This window comes from Vidua macroura, chromosome 4, assembly GCF_024509145.1.
Source record: "Vidua macroura isolate BioBank_ID:100142 chromosome 4, ASM2450914v1, whole genome shotgun sequence".
Taxonomy (NCBI): Eukaryota; Metazoa; Chordata; class Aves; order Passeriformes; family Viduidae; genus Vidua; species Vidua macroura.
The window spans coordinates 287,754-301,794 of NC_071574.1; the positions used below are offsets into that span (position 1 = coordinate 287,754).

The 14,041-nt window shown below is 48.0% G+C and overlaps 2 long non-coding RNA genes across 2 annotated transcripts; both read right to left on the minus strand.

The window, feature by feature from the left end:
* Window positions 1-1,432: 1,432 nt before the first annotated feature.
* On the minus strand, window positions 1,433-2,485 carry LOC128806710 (uncharacterized). Its single transcript, XR_008436912.1, has 3 exons — window positions 2,461-2,485; window positions 2,052-2,158; window positions 1,433-1,518 (listed from the first exon to the last, which is right to left on the minus strand). It is a non-coding gene; the product is annotated as an uncharacterized LOC128806710 (long non-coding RNA).
* A 9,035-nt stretch (window positions 2,486-11,520) lies between these two features.
* LOC128806734 (uncharacterized) lies at window positions 11,521-12,573 on the minus strand. The gene is made up of 3 exons (XR_008436919.1): window positions 12,549-12,573; window positions 12,140-12,246; window positions 11,521-11,606 (listed from the first exon to the last, which is right to left on the minus strand). It is a non-coding gene; the product is annotated as an uncharacterized LOC128806734 (long non-coding RNA).
* Between the last annotated feature and the right edge of the window lie 1,468 nt (window positions 12,574-14,041).

Consider the following 14,041-nt stretch of genomic DNA (forward strand, 5'->3'; position numbering starts at 1 on the left):
AGCCATAGAGGATGGAGTAAGGAAATTATTTTATTTATCACCTTGTTCTCCAGAAACCTGAAAAACAAAATAAAACAGAACAAAAAGAAAAAAAAGAAAACCACATTTGAAAGGCAGATCCTCACCAGCAGCTGGTCCATCTCCTACGGGGGACCATATTCTAGGGCACTTTTGGTGCACTTGCCTGAACCTGTCAGGGCACTCTGTGCCTGCAGAAGAGATTTTTTTTGTCAGGGAGAGGCAAGGGGAGGAGAAATAACGTTCGAGACAGCTCAAATCCATTACTGTGCCACTTCCTGTGCAGCAGGTCCTGTGACAGGATGGGAACTGAGGCTGCTTGAAATTTAAAAGCTAAAGACACCAGCACAAGGTGTCCTTTTGCTTTGTCAAGGAAGTGATTCCCAAATCACACAGCCCCCCCACCATCGTCCCTCCTACCACTACCTGAAAGCCTCTTGATTCTCTTCTCAAAAACACAAGGGACACCTCAGAGTTCAGCAAGTTCTGCCAGTGCAGCCCTCGGGGTGCCCCCGTCTCCAGGTCTGTCCCCCTTGCTTTCATCCTCAGCCACGTCATTCTTCAGCCGTGGACAGGAAATTGTCCCCATTTCTCCCGTACTTGGCTGGTTACCTTTTCTCTAAGCCGTGCAGGACCCCCGAGAGGAGGCTGTGATCCTCTATCAGCTCATGGGCAGCTCTAGAGGTGACACGGGCAGCACTCTGTCATATCTCCAGAATACGACGCTGAAACAGAGAATGCAACTTGTTCTTTTACAGCCAAGATCTGATTATCTAAAATAAAATGAGCAATTTGGCTGGTACCCCCATCAACTCCCAGCTAAAATGAACACCGCCTGTTCTCAGCAACTCCAGAGAAGGAAAGACATTCTCCCTTCAACGCTTCGCACCACAGGTGCTGCTCTTACAAGAAGTATTCAGGTAGCAAGACAATTTTCTCTTTTTGTCCGAGGTTTTGATACCTGAAATCCTCAGGGTGGATGCTCCCAAACCTGAGAGCTCCCGGCAGGCGAGGTTCCCTCCTGCCGAAGCACTGTGCAGGTGACAAACGTGCTGGCTGGGGAAATAGAGACCCCAAAAAGAAAAGGCCCCGACTGCAGGAGCAAAACCACGGCACCCCCGTGAGGCTCCACGACGGCAGGAACCGGTCCCAGTTTCAGGGGATAAGGATGGGACCGGTTTAGACACAAGCAAAATTATTTCTCCCTCCACACATCCACAAAACCAACAAGGAACAGATTTTCAAGAGGACCAAGGCAGAATCAGCTATTCCTTTCTGTTTGGTACTTGAGATCTCGAGGCCAATACAAGCTTTTGTGGTTTTGGGGTATTTGGGAACTGTTCTTTTTCAATTCTTACCTGGGAGCCCTGGTCACACAAAGGACTGCTGAAAAAGGCAAGAATGACCTGGAAAATCCTCTGGTAGACATAGAGCTCACAGCAATGTTTGTCACGCAGCCCTTCCCCAAGAAATCTGAGGATCCACTCGTGCTGTTTTGTACTGGAAGCCATAAAGAAAAATACCACCGTCAGACATTCCGACATTTCCAAAGGATACCTGCTCCTAAGAGCACAAAACCCCGGTTCCCTCTGAGTGCCAGCTCAGGAATTACCACAGCTTGTTCTGGACTTCTCAATTTTCCATTCCTATCAAATTTAATCGCTAACATCCATTGGGAACAGTCAGTCTGCAGCCCAAACATGCAGTGGAAATGGAATTTTAGAAGTTGCTGTTTCTAAAATACTTCAGTTGAACTCCAAGTTACTAACCTAAACTCAAAGAGGAATTGTAGCTAGCCGGGGCAGAACATTCTTTTCTTGTGCTCACAGAGCATACACAGCACAACTCATTGTGCGTTAGTATTAAGAAGACAACAAAAACCCCACAGAAATAACATTTTGAATTCCTATATGAAACAGAAGAAAGACGCTTCTAATTAACTACCTGTGGGAGAATGAGGTTTCATTGTATTTTTGCGGCTGTTTCTAATACATTTCTGAAGAATTACTGGGTACCTAAAATGGGACTCTTACCTCAAAATCAAAACTGTAGAAAAGCTGGAGAAAACCTGGTACCTTTCTCAGGTCCAAATACCAGTGCGACAGAAGGAATCTCTTTACCCTTATGTACACGTGCTCCTCTGTAAAGAGAAAAAGCTGGCATGGTGGAGGAGGACAGCGCTCCCAATCCACAAGCACGGACGACAATTCGTGGAAGCTGCAGTCAGTGAGCGTGCAGCGCTCCGAGCTGGGAGAACAGCCCGGCAACTGCAGAAGGCCTTTGCTCTGAGGCGCGTTCCCATTGCTGCCCACCCTCCCCTTCTCTTGCCCAGGAGGAAAAGCTCAGGCAAGAGCGCACGAGCACAGAGCAGGTGAGGGGATCGACACTCCCCAGGCCTCTGTTTTTCACCCCAGCAGTGACACACGCAGCACGTTCCAGTACCTGGCTTCAGGATCTGCTGTGCCACACGAGCAGCGCAGAGGGTGAGGGAGAAGGTGAACCTGAGGCTTGGCTGCCTGATTCCGTTCTGCACGGCATCCAAGAGATACAGCAACGGCAAGGGCCCCGGGAGAGAAGCCTGAAGCACAGCCCAAATGAACACAGCAGGAGCACAAAGACATCGATCAGCTTCCGGGACATTTCACGGGTCACACAGGTAAGAGCCCCAGTTCAGCAAATCTGAGGGTTTGGTGACGTCAGGATCAAAACACCCGGAAACCTGTGAGAAAGAAACTGAACTGCACCCGGCTAAAAGCCGTCCCTGCCTCAAACTCCTTCAAACAACTTGTTCACGAGGAGGCAGGGATTGATTCAATACTCACCAGCCCATCTGGCCAAGGTCAGAGCTCTGTGCCCACCCAGGACACGGCAAACAGCAGGGACCTTTCTCCCACTCTCCAGCACGGACCTGTGAAGCCAGGGAGAAGTTTACAGAACAGAAGCAGCCAGAAGATGCTCTCTACTTCCATATGCTCTCTGATCGATCATTCCCAAGGAAAGTCCCCACGGATCGGAAGCAACAACCTCTCATTTCTCCTCCGCAATCATCACTGCTTGCCTTTCTGTGCGTTTCCTCCCGTGCCCGTCCCCAGAGCACATTAAGTCCATCTTTTGTTCCCAACCGCAGCTCTCCAGCACAAATGCCACTCCTCACACACACAAAGCAAACACTCATCTGCTTCAGCTTTTGGCTTAGAAAGTAAAAACCTCAGTGCGTCCGGCTATGTGATTAAAACACAGAGACGCACGGGTGGACATAGATGGAAAGCTTTTCAGGAGAGAAAAGAGCTGATTCGCTAGCACGCCTCCATACAGCTTCAGAAAAATCAGAATCCATAGCAACTCCTAAGACCCCTGCTGAGGGACCCAGCCCTCCTGGGGACACCCAATGCAGCAGCTACGGAAAAAGCATGGGAGAAGCCAAGCTTGGGGTGAAAAAAAGATGACATCAATACAGCAGCCTGTAAAAAGCCTTCACACAGCAACAGTGGGAACCAGTCCCATTTGCTCCGTCCCTGCTTTTTGGGACGACGCAAACAGGAAATGAAAACACGTGAAACACAAGGCACACCTATAGGGCGTACCAGGTGCTCCTTTTGGCAGCGTGGACGACAAAGGTCTCTCTGCGCACTTACAGGCAGCCCGGTTTCAATCCATCCTTAGCCCAAGCCTTCCTCGCCTCCCATTCGCCAGCGCTCTGCTCTGGCCTTTGGAGCGCTGGCCCCGTCCTCCCGCAGCAGCACGGCACCGGAACACAGCGAGGCAAAGCGTGCCGGAGCCGCCCGTGCTGTCAGCGTACCTGTCAGCTCCCGGCGGTGGGCAACTCCGGCCCTGCGGGCAAGGGGGAGACGGCTCGGGCACCTCCAGCGGCTGCTCTGCCCCGATGCTTTCGCGTTCTCCTGCATTTCCCTGCAGCGGAGGGGGTCCGGGACGGGGGCGGATCGTGTCAGAGTGGAGACGGCGGGGAAGCACGGGGAGGCGGCGGGAACGCGGCGGGACGAGACGGGGACGCGGCGGGACGGCGACGACTCGCTTGACCTTCCAAAGATGGCGGCAGGAGGGGCGGGGAAAGCCGGGGCCCCGCTCCGCCGCCCGCGCGCCGCCCCGGCGGCATTTTCCGGCACGCGGTCGCTTCCAGCGTCTAGAGAGGGACGCGCGCGGGGATCGGGAAAGGGGAGTGCAGCCCTGTTCCGACGCCGCTCGCCCCCCGCCCGCCGCCCCCGGCCCGTGAGCGCTGCGACCGCGCCTCCGCCGCCCGCCGAAAGCGGCCCCGCCGGGCCGCCCTCGCCGCTGCCGTTCTTCTCGGTCATCGGGTCCCTTTGCTCTCCCGAATCTCCTTCACCCCTCCCCTCTATTTACAGACACCGCCCCGCTTGCCGCTCGCTCCCGCGCCTCGCCCTTCCCACGCTCGGCAGCCGTCCTTCCCCCCGTCAGCCGGCACCCAGCGGCGAGGGGCAGGGCGCTGGCTGGGGGGGGGCTGCAGTACCGCTCTCTGTCCACAAGGCGGCAGCACTGCCGCCGGCCACAGCCGGGGGCTGCCGCTCGCCCGGAGGGAAGGGAGGCAGAAAAGAACGGGGGCGATCCCCTTGGAAAAATCCTGAAAAATAAACGGCCCAAAAAACATCCGCACACAAACTAAAACACACTGCCTCTAACCCAATACAACCCCTCCAAAATCCTTTTCTTTTAAACTCTCTCTAACTATCTTTCATATTTATACTTTTCACATTCCCATTTATCATGTATATTGATGCATGATGTTATTTCGATTCTATATTAAATATCTTCCTATGACTTCTATTTATTTCTATTTTATCTTTTTATAGATCTAGATATATATATGATACATTTCTATATTTATATTGCAAAAATAGTTCTGTTATTTAAAATAAAAGCCCTGCCTGTAACCAAATTGTAGCTCTATGATATTAATATTAACGATCTCTTATTTAAAAGAAAAATGCTGCCTGAAACCCACCCGCCCGCGGCGCAAGTGTGGCAACAGCCCGTGTCCGCAGTACTGGCAAGGCCGCGGGAAATCCCGGCGGGGCGGCGCCTGCGTGGCGCGCGGGCAGTGCAGCACGCGGACCACGATTTTCCCGCGCTTTTTTTTTTTTTTTTTTTTTTTTTTTTTTTTTTTCCTATCCGCCATATTGAGAAGGTCAAGAGTGTCCCGGACGCCGCGACACTTTCAAGATGGCGGCCGCGTGAGGCCCTCGGAAGGGAGAGGCGTTTTTGCCGATGCCTGTCGGCGCCCGCTCACAACCTGACCGCCCGCGCAGCCGCTGAGCTCACAGTCCGTGGCCACGACACGGGAAAAAGCGAAAAAAAACCCGCGGGGCGGCGCCGGCGTCAGGGTGGCGTGCAGGCAGTGCAGTAAACAGACCGTGGTCCTCGTTTTTCCCGCCTTTTTTGCCGCCATATTGGGAAGGTCAAGCGAGTCCGCGACAACCCACTCCCAAGATGGCGGCCGCGGGAGGACCTCGGGCGAGGGCTGCAGTCCCGCACTCTGGCCACAAGGCGGCGGCACTGCCGCCCGCCCTGGGGCTGCAGGCGGGGAAGGCGCGCAAAGAAGAACAGGCGCGACCCCCTTCAAAACATCCTCTGCAATAAATGCCCCTAAACAGCCCGCACGAAACCAAAAAACACCGACAAAAAAAAAAAAAAACAAAAAAACCTGCCTCTAACCCAATAATAACCAAAATAAAAAATCTTTTCTTTTAAGCTATATTTCAATCTATATTATTTTTATATTTTTAATATTTATATTCACATTTTGATTTAAAATGTATACTGATGTATAATGATCATTTTATAATTTCTTATATTCATTCATATTACTTAAAGTTTATTTTATTTTATATTTTTATGCATGTCTTAATATATTGATTACATATTTCTATATTTAGATTGATATTTCTAAAAGGTTTATATTTTTAAAAATAAAATCCCTGCATCTATCCAAGTAAAAACCTAAAAAAAAAAAACAAAAAACTCTTTTAAACTGTTTGTAAATTTATCTATATATTTTTCGCATTTATATTCAAATTTGCATTTTAAAGGTAGATTGATATATGTCGTTATTTATATTCTATCTCTTCCTATTGCTTATTTTTACTTATATTTTATATTTTTATATCTATCTTTATACATTGATTATATATTTTTATATTTAGAAGTCTATCAAAATAAAATGTATATTCATATTTTTTTTAATAAAAACCCTGCCTCGAACCAAATAAAAACCAAAAAAGCCCTTTCTTTAAACAATATTTAAATATTTATAGCATATTTTCATCTTTATAATCACATTTGCATTTATACTTTCTATGGATGGATTATATTTATAAATGGATATCATATATATAATAAGATAACAAGATAGATAAAATATTATATATATTATATTTCATACATACTGCTAATACTTCTATTTACTTACATTTTAATTTTTATATAGATTTTAATGTACGTATGATATACTTCTATACATAGATTTCTAACTTATTTATATTTCTAATTTTTACAATAAAAACCCTGCCTACTAACAAATACAAAATTTTAAAAATCCTTTTATTTTAAACTATATTTGAATATTTCTATATTCATGCTTTTGATATTTACATCTATATGCTCTTGTATATTATATTACAGTATATTGACGTACTATATTTAGATAGATATAATATATTACATGTAATGTGGTATAATAAGACATATACACTAGAATATCTATTAGGTATTGTATCGATTTCTGTGATTTTGTATTTTTTTTCTATTTTCTATTTCTATTTCTATATACACGTATATTAATTATACATTACATCCTCACAGCGCATACCTGGGGCTGTTCTGGCTTTCTTTCCAAATGAATTTAGCAATACTTTCCTATTTTTACCAATACCTATAAAAACGAAACATTTGCCAGGATTTAGTAGTATTCTACACACCCCCCTCCCTGTGCATTTTGGGGCAGCTTTGGGTCCCTCGGGGGGACGGCACCCGGCAGGACCCCCCCTCATTCGCCACCCACCTGCTCCTCCGCCGCAGCGTGCGTCCCTCTCCTAGGGACCTTAGGGTGCCCCAAATGACACCAGAGCCCCGAGTCTTCACCCCTTTTTCCTGGCCCCCAAAGAAGGCACAGAAGGAGTCTAACTGCCCCGGACAGCAGCCCAGCACTTGCTTCCATCCCTTTCCACATGTACATCCCCCCCGAAAGGGACTCTGCCGCAACAAGAAAGGGGGGCAGCCGCCAGAAGGGTCGAAGCTCCTGCCCAGCCTCGCTGTCACGGGCGAGGGGCAGAGAGAGGGAGCGGCAGAGACGGCGGGGACGCGGCACGGACGGCACGGCACCGAGCGGGGGCCGCTCTCAGCGCGATGCCGGCAAAGCCGCAGGTCCGGCGGGGCCGGGCGGGGTTTGACCGGCACGGGGGGATCCGCCGAGAGCCTCCGGCCCCGTGCGGGGACTCCCGCAAGGGCCCGGGGCCGCCGGGCTCCGGCCCTCTGGGCTTTATGCTCCGGCGCCCCCGGCCCCGCGGCTGCGGGGAAAGAAGGAACGGGGCGACGGCAAGAGAGGAGGGCTAGCAGGGCGTGAGACAGCGTATGGAGGGAGGGAGGTCGGGCTGTGGAGGAAAGCGGGAGGGCAAGGGAAAGGCCGGGAGCGGGGAAGAGGGACGGTGCACAGAGGAGGGAGAGAAGAGGAATAGAACGGAGGAGCGGGATAGGGACAGGGCAGTGGGGGTCGGGTTTGCGAGGGAGAGGAGGGGAGGGTCCGCGGACAAAGAACAGGAATACGGGGAGGAGGAAGGAAGGGTAGAGGGGGGGACGGGAGGGGAGACCGAAAAGGGAGAGAAAGGGGTCGGCTTTGGGGAGAGAGGGAACTAAGGGATAGAGAGAGAAAGAAGGGGAATACGGGAAGGAGGAAGAAAGGAAGAAGGATTGGTAGAGAGAGGGACAAGAGGGGGAGCCTCAGAGAGCGCCGATCCACCCCGAGCCCGCCCCGGCGGCCCGCCCTGCTCGGGATGCTGCGCTCGGCGGAGCTCGGCTCGGTTCGGCCCCACTCGGCTCCTCGCCTACACTCGGGCTGTTCTCCGCTAGACTCGGCTGGATTCGCCTCTTCGGCGCAGCTCGGCTCGCCTCAACTCGGAGCCGCTCGGCTCCGCTCGGCTCCGCTCGGCTCCCCGCGGGAGCGCCCCTCCCGCGCACGCGCACAGCTCGCCGCTCTCCTGCCGCCGAGCCCCGCGCCCGGCCCGGCCGGCGCACGGAAACCCCCGCGCCACATCAGAGCCAGCACTTTCTGCGCTAAACCCTTTCTGTCCTAGAAGGAGATAAACTTCTCTACCTCCTTCGTCTCCTCAGTTTTCTTCTTTGAGTTCAAAATCAGAGTTACAAAAACCTACTCAACTACAAGACTCAGTAAGTAGCCGAGAAAGTAGTCCCGTCAATTTCAGAACCTAAAGAACACGTTATACTTAAGTTTCCACACTTCAAAAAAGAAAAATCACACACGAGTCCTACTCACTGTGTCAAGCCTTATTTAAAACACACAAAAAAAAACCCTAAAAGAAATAGTTCCACAACCAAAACAGAACAAGTAACACTAACTAAAACCACGCATCCAAATACAATCCGAAAACTCTCTTTTCAACGTGTCTCGTTTGTATACCTCCTCACAACTAACCTTATCCTTTACAAACACTAAATTGCAAATCAAAAAACTTACACGTAACATAAACTCTTCAAATAACATTTATACACTCATACCCCAAATGACAGGTAAACCACCAAAAGTCAAATTACTCAAATCATTACAAACAAATACTTGTACAATATTTAGTTACAAAACAACCCCCAAACCACACAAAACCACAAAGAAGTTACCTCAAAACAGCAAACCTACAATTTAAAACAATTAATCCACTAAGACCAAACTTAACAATAATACATTAAAAAAACACCCAAAAAAAACCCCAAAAAAACCACAAACAAACAACCAAAAAAAAAAGAATACCCACCCAAAAATACCCAATCGCTCCAACACAAATTTACTTCTCAGGATCAAAACAGTACGACCTTTTAATAACCTAATTCTATTATTTCTGCATCTCTTTTAACACCTAAAATAACTACAACTCACACTTGAACCACATTAAATGAACTTACTTATTAACTAGCCAAATGAAACAATAACACATCTATAACATTAAATAAATTACTGCCAAATAGGAACATCTTTAAACATACTATCTTACAAAATAAAACAACTGTTAATTTTTTATTATTCACACACAATCATAAATATAAAACATTTAAAAAATATATAAATTGATGAAATCACAAGAAATCAATTTACAAAAACATTACAAAAATTTTAAATTAATCAATCACACATAAATAAAAAATAACGAAATAATATTTTCAAGAATTAAAACATCACTAAATAACTTAAATCATTATTAAAAACTAAAATACTCATCTTATTAATAATTACTGCTTTTTATCTCCCCTACCGATTTAAATTTTTACATAGAACTCTACAAAAATCCTTAACAAGTAGATTTATAACTTAAATTTAAAGCATTTATAGATAAACATACTTCATGAATAATCTACACACCAAACAACTAAACTAACAAGAAAAACCTAATAAAATACTAATATATTCATAACATCAAAACCCCAAATCATTAACATAAAAACCCATATAAACACATGAAAATACCCACAGTTAAAAAAGACGTACCTTAATGAACATATTCACACCTTAATAATTCATTACAAACTCTTACCAATTAATGATTAACATTAATTACTTGATACCAATAAAATACAAGAAAATGTTACTTTAGCCAATAACTATAATAAAATCTCATAACTAATAACTTAAAATCACACTTTATTAAAAATATAAAACGGTGAAGCAACGTATCATAAAAAATCCCATTATTATCACTACACAGATATACGTATATACATATATCTATATACAGATAGATAGATAGATCATATATCCATCTCAACAGCAGCATCTGGGACCGATTCCTGTTTTCTCTCTTGTCTCCTAAATTTATTAGCCATAGAGGATGGAGTAAGGAAATTATTTTATTTATCACCTTGTTCTCCAGAAACCTGAAAAACAAAAGAAAACAGAACAAAAAGAAAAAAAAGAAAACCACATTTGAAAGGCAGATCCTCACCAGCAGCTGGTCCATCTCCTACGGGGGACCATATTCTAGGGCACTTTTGGTGCACTTGCCTGAACCTGTCAGGGCACTCTGTGCCTGCAGAAGAGATTTTTTTTGTCAGGGAGAGGCAAGGGGAGGAGAAATAACGTTCGAGACAGCTCAAATCCATTACTGTGCCACTTCCTGTGCAGCAGGTCCTGTGACAGGATGGGAACTGAGGCTGCTTGAAATTTAAAAGCTAAAGACACCAGCACAAGGTGTCCTTTTGCTTTGTCAAGGAAGTGATTCCCAAATCACACAGCCCCCCCACCATCGTCCCTCCTACCACTACCTGAAAGCCTCTTGATTCTCTTCTCAAAAACACAAGGGACACCTCAGAGTTCAGCAAGTTCTGCCAGTGCAGCCCTCGGGGTGCCCCCGTCTCCAGGTCTGTCCCCCTTGCTTTCATCCTCAGCCACGTCATTCTTCAGCCGTGGACAGGAAATTGTCCCCATTTCTCCCGTACTTCCCTGGTTACCTTTTCTCTAAGCCGTGCAGGACCCCCGAGAGGAGGCTGTGATCCTCTATCAGCTCATGGGCAGCTCTAGAGGTGACACGGGCAGCACTCTGTCATATCTCCAGAATACGACGCTGAAACAGAGAATGCAACTTGTTCTTTTACAGCCAAGATCTGATTATCTAAAATAAAATGAGCAATTTGGCTGGTACCCCATCAACTCCCAGCTAAAATGAACACCGCCTGTTCTCAGCAACTCCAGAGAAGGAAAGACATTCTCCCTTCAACGCTTCGCACCACAGGTGCTGCTCTTACAAGAAGTATTCAGGTAGCAAGACAATTTTCTCTTTTTGTCCGAGGTTTTGATACCTGAAATCCTCAGGGTGGATGCTCCCAAACCTGAGAGCTCCCGGCAGGCGAGGTTCCCTCCTGCCGAAGCACTGTGCAGGTGACAAACGTGCTGGCTGGGGAAATAGAGACCCCAAAAAGAAAAGGCCCCGACTGCAGGAGCAAAACCACGGCACCCCCGTGAGGCTCCACGACGGCAGGAACCGGTCCCAGTTTCAGGGGATAAGGATGGGACCGGTTTAGACACAAGCAAAATTATTTCTCCCTCCACACATCCACAAAACCAACAAGGAACAGATTTTCAAGAGGACCAAGGCAGAATCAGCTATTCCTTTCTGTTTGGTACTTGAGATCTCGAGGCCAATACAAGCTTTTGTGGTTTTGGGGTATTTGGGAACTGTTCTTTTTCAATTCTTACCTGGGAGCCCTGGTCACACAAAGGACTGCTGAAAAAGGCAAGAATGACCTGGAAAATCCTCTGGTAGACATAGAGCTCACAGCAATGTTTGTCACGCAGCCCTTCCCCAAGAAATCTGAGGATCCACTCGTGCTGTTTTGTACTGGAAGCCATAAAGAAAAATACCACCGTCAGACATTCCGACATTTCCAAAGGATACCTGCTCCTAAGAGCACAAAACCCCGGTTCCCTCTGAGTGCCAGCTCAGGAATTACCACAGCTTGTTCTGGACTTCTCAATTTTCCATTCCTATCAAATTTAATCGCTAACATCCATTGGGAACAGTCAGTCTGCAGCCCAAACATGCAGTGGAAATGGAATTTTAGAAGTTGCTGTTTCTAAAATACTTCAGTTGAACTCCAAGTTACTAACCTAAACTCAAAGAGGAATTGTAGCTAGCCGGGGCAGAACATTCTTTTCTTGTGCTCACAGAGCATACACAGCACAACTCATTGTGCGTTAGTATTAAGAAGACAACAAAAACCCCACAGAAATAACATTTTGAATTCCTATATGAAACAGAAGAAAGACGCTTCTAATTAACTACCTGTGGGAGAATGAGGTTTCATTGTATTTTTGCGGCTGTTTCTAATACATTTCTGAAGAATTACTGGGTACCTAAAATGGGACTCTTACCTCAAAATCAAAACTGTAGAAAAGCTGGAGAAAACCTGGTACCTTTCTCAGGTCCAAATACCAGTGCGACAGAAGGAATCTCTTTACCCTTATGTACACGTGCTCCTCTGTAAAGAGAAAAAGCTGGCATGGTGGAGGAGGACAGCGCTCCCAATCCACAAGCACGGACGACAATTCGTGGAAGCTGCAGTCAGTGAGCGTGCAGCGCTCCGAGCTGGGAGAACAGCCCGGCAACTGCAGAAGGCCTTTGCTCTGAGGCGCGTTCCCATTGCTGCCCACCCTCCCCTTCTCTTGCCCAGGAGGAAAAGCTCAGGCAAGAGCGCACGAGCACAGAGCAGGTGAGGGGATCGACACTCCCCAGGCCTCTGTTTTTCACCCCAGCAGTGACACACGCAGCACGTTCCAGTACCTGGCTTCAGGATCTGCTGTGCCACACGAGCAGCGCAGAGGGTGAGGGAGAAGGTGAACCTGAGGCTTGGCTGCCTGATTCCGTTCTGCACGGCATCCAAGAGATACAGCAACGGCAAGGGCCCCGGGAGAGAAGCCTGAAGCACAGCCCAAATGAACACAGCAGGAGCACAAAGACATCGATCAGCTTCCGGGACATTTCACGGGTCACACAGGTAAGAGCCCCAGTTCAGCAAATCTGAGGGTTTGGTGACGTCAGGATCAAAACACCCGGAAACCTGTGAGAAAGAAACTGAACTGCACCCGGCTAAAAGCCGTCCCTGCCTCAAACTCCTTCAAACAACTTGTTCACGAGGAGGCAGGGATTGATTCAATACTCACCAGCCCATCTGGCCAAGGTCAGAGCTCTGTGCCCACCCAGGACACGGCAAACAGCAGGGACCTTTCTCCCACTCTCCAGCACGGACCTGTGAAGCCAGGGAGAAGTTTACAGAACAGAAGCAGCCAGAAGATGCTCTCTACTTCCATATGCTCTCTGATCGATCATTCCCAAGGAAAGTCCCCACGGATCGGAAGCAACAACCTCTCATTTCTCCTCCGCAATCATCACTGCTTGCCTTTCTGTGCGTTTCCTCCCGTGCCCGTCCCCAGAGCACATTAAGTCCATCTTTTGTTCCCAACCGCAGCTCTCCAGCACAAATGCCACTCCTCACACACACAAAGCAAACACTCATCTGCTTCAGCTTTTGGCTTAGAAAGTAAAAACCTCAGTGCGTCCGGCTATGTGATTAAAACACAGAGACGCACGGGTGGACATAGATGGAAAGCTTTTCAGGAGAGAAAAGAGCTGATTCGCTAGCACGCCTCCATACAGCTTCAGAAAAATCAGAATCCATAGCAACTCCTAAGACCCCTGCTGAGGGACCCAGCCCTCCTGGGGACACCCAATGCAGCAGCTACGGAAAAAGCATGGGAGAAGCCAAGCTTGGGGTGAAAAAAAGATGACATCAATACAGCAGCCTGTAAAAAGCCTTCACACAGCAACAGTGGGAACCAGTCCCATTTGCTCCGTCCCTGCTTTTTGGGACGACGCAAACAGGAAATGAAAACACGTGAAACACAAGGCACACCTATAGGGCGTACCAGGTGCTCCTTTTGGCAGCGTGGACGACAAAGGTCTCTCTGCGCACTTACAGGCAGCCCGGTTTCAATCCATCCTTAGCCCAAGCCTTCCTCGCCTCCCATTCGCCAGCGCTCTGCTCTGGCCTTTGGAGCGCTGGCCCCGTCCTCCCGCAGCAGCACGGCACCGGAACACAGCGAGGCAAAGCGTGCCGGAGCCGCCCGTGCTGTCAGCGTACCTGTCAGCTCCCGGCGGTGGGCAACTCCGGCCCTGCGGGCAAGGGGGAGACGGCTCGGGCACCTCCAGCGGCTGCTCTGCCCCGATGCTTTCGCGTTCTCCTGCATTTCCCTGCAGCGGAGGGGGTCCGGGACGGG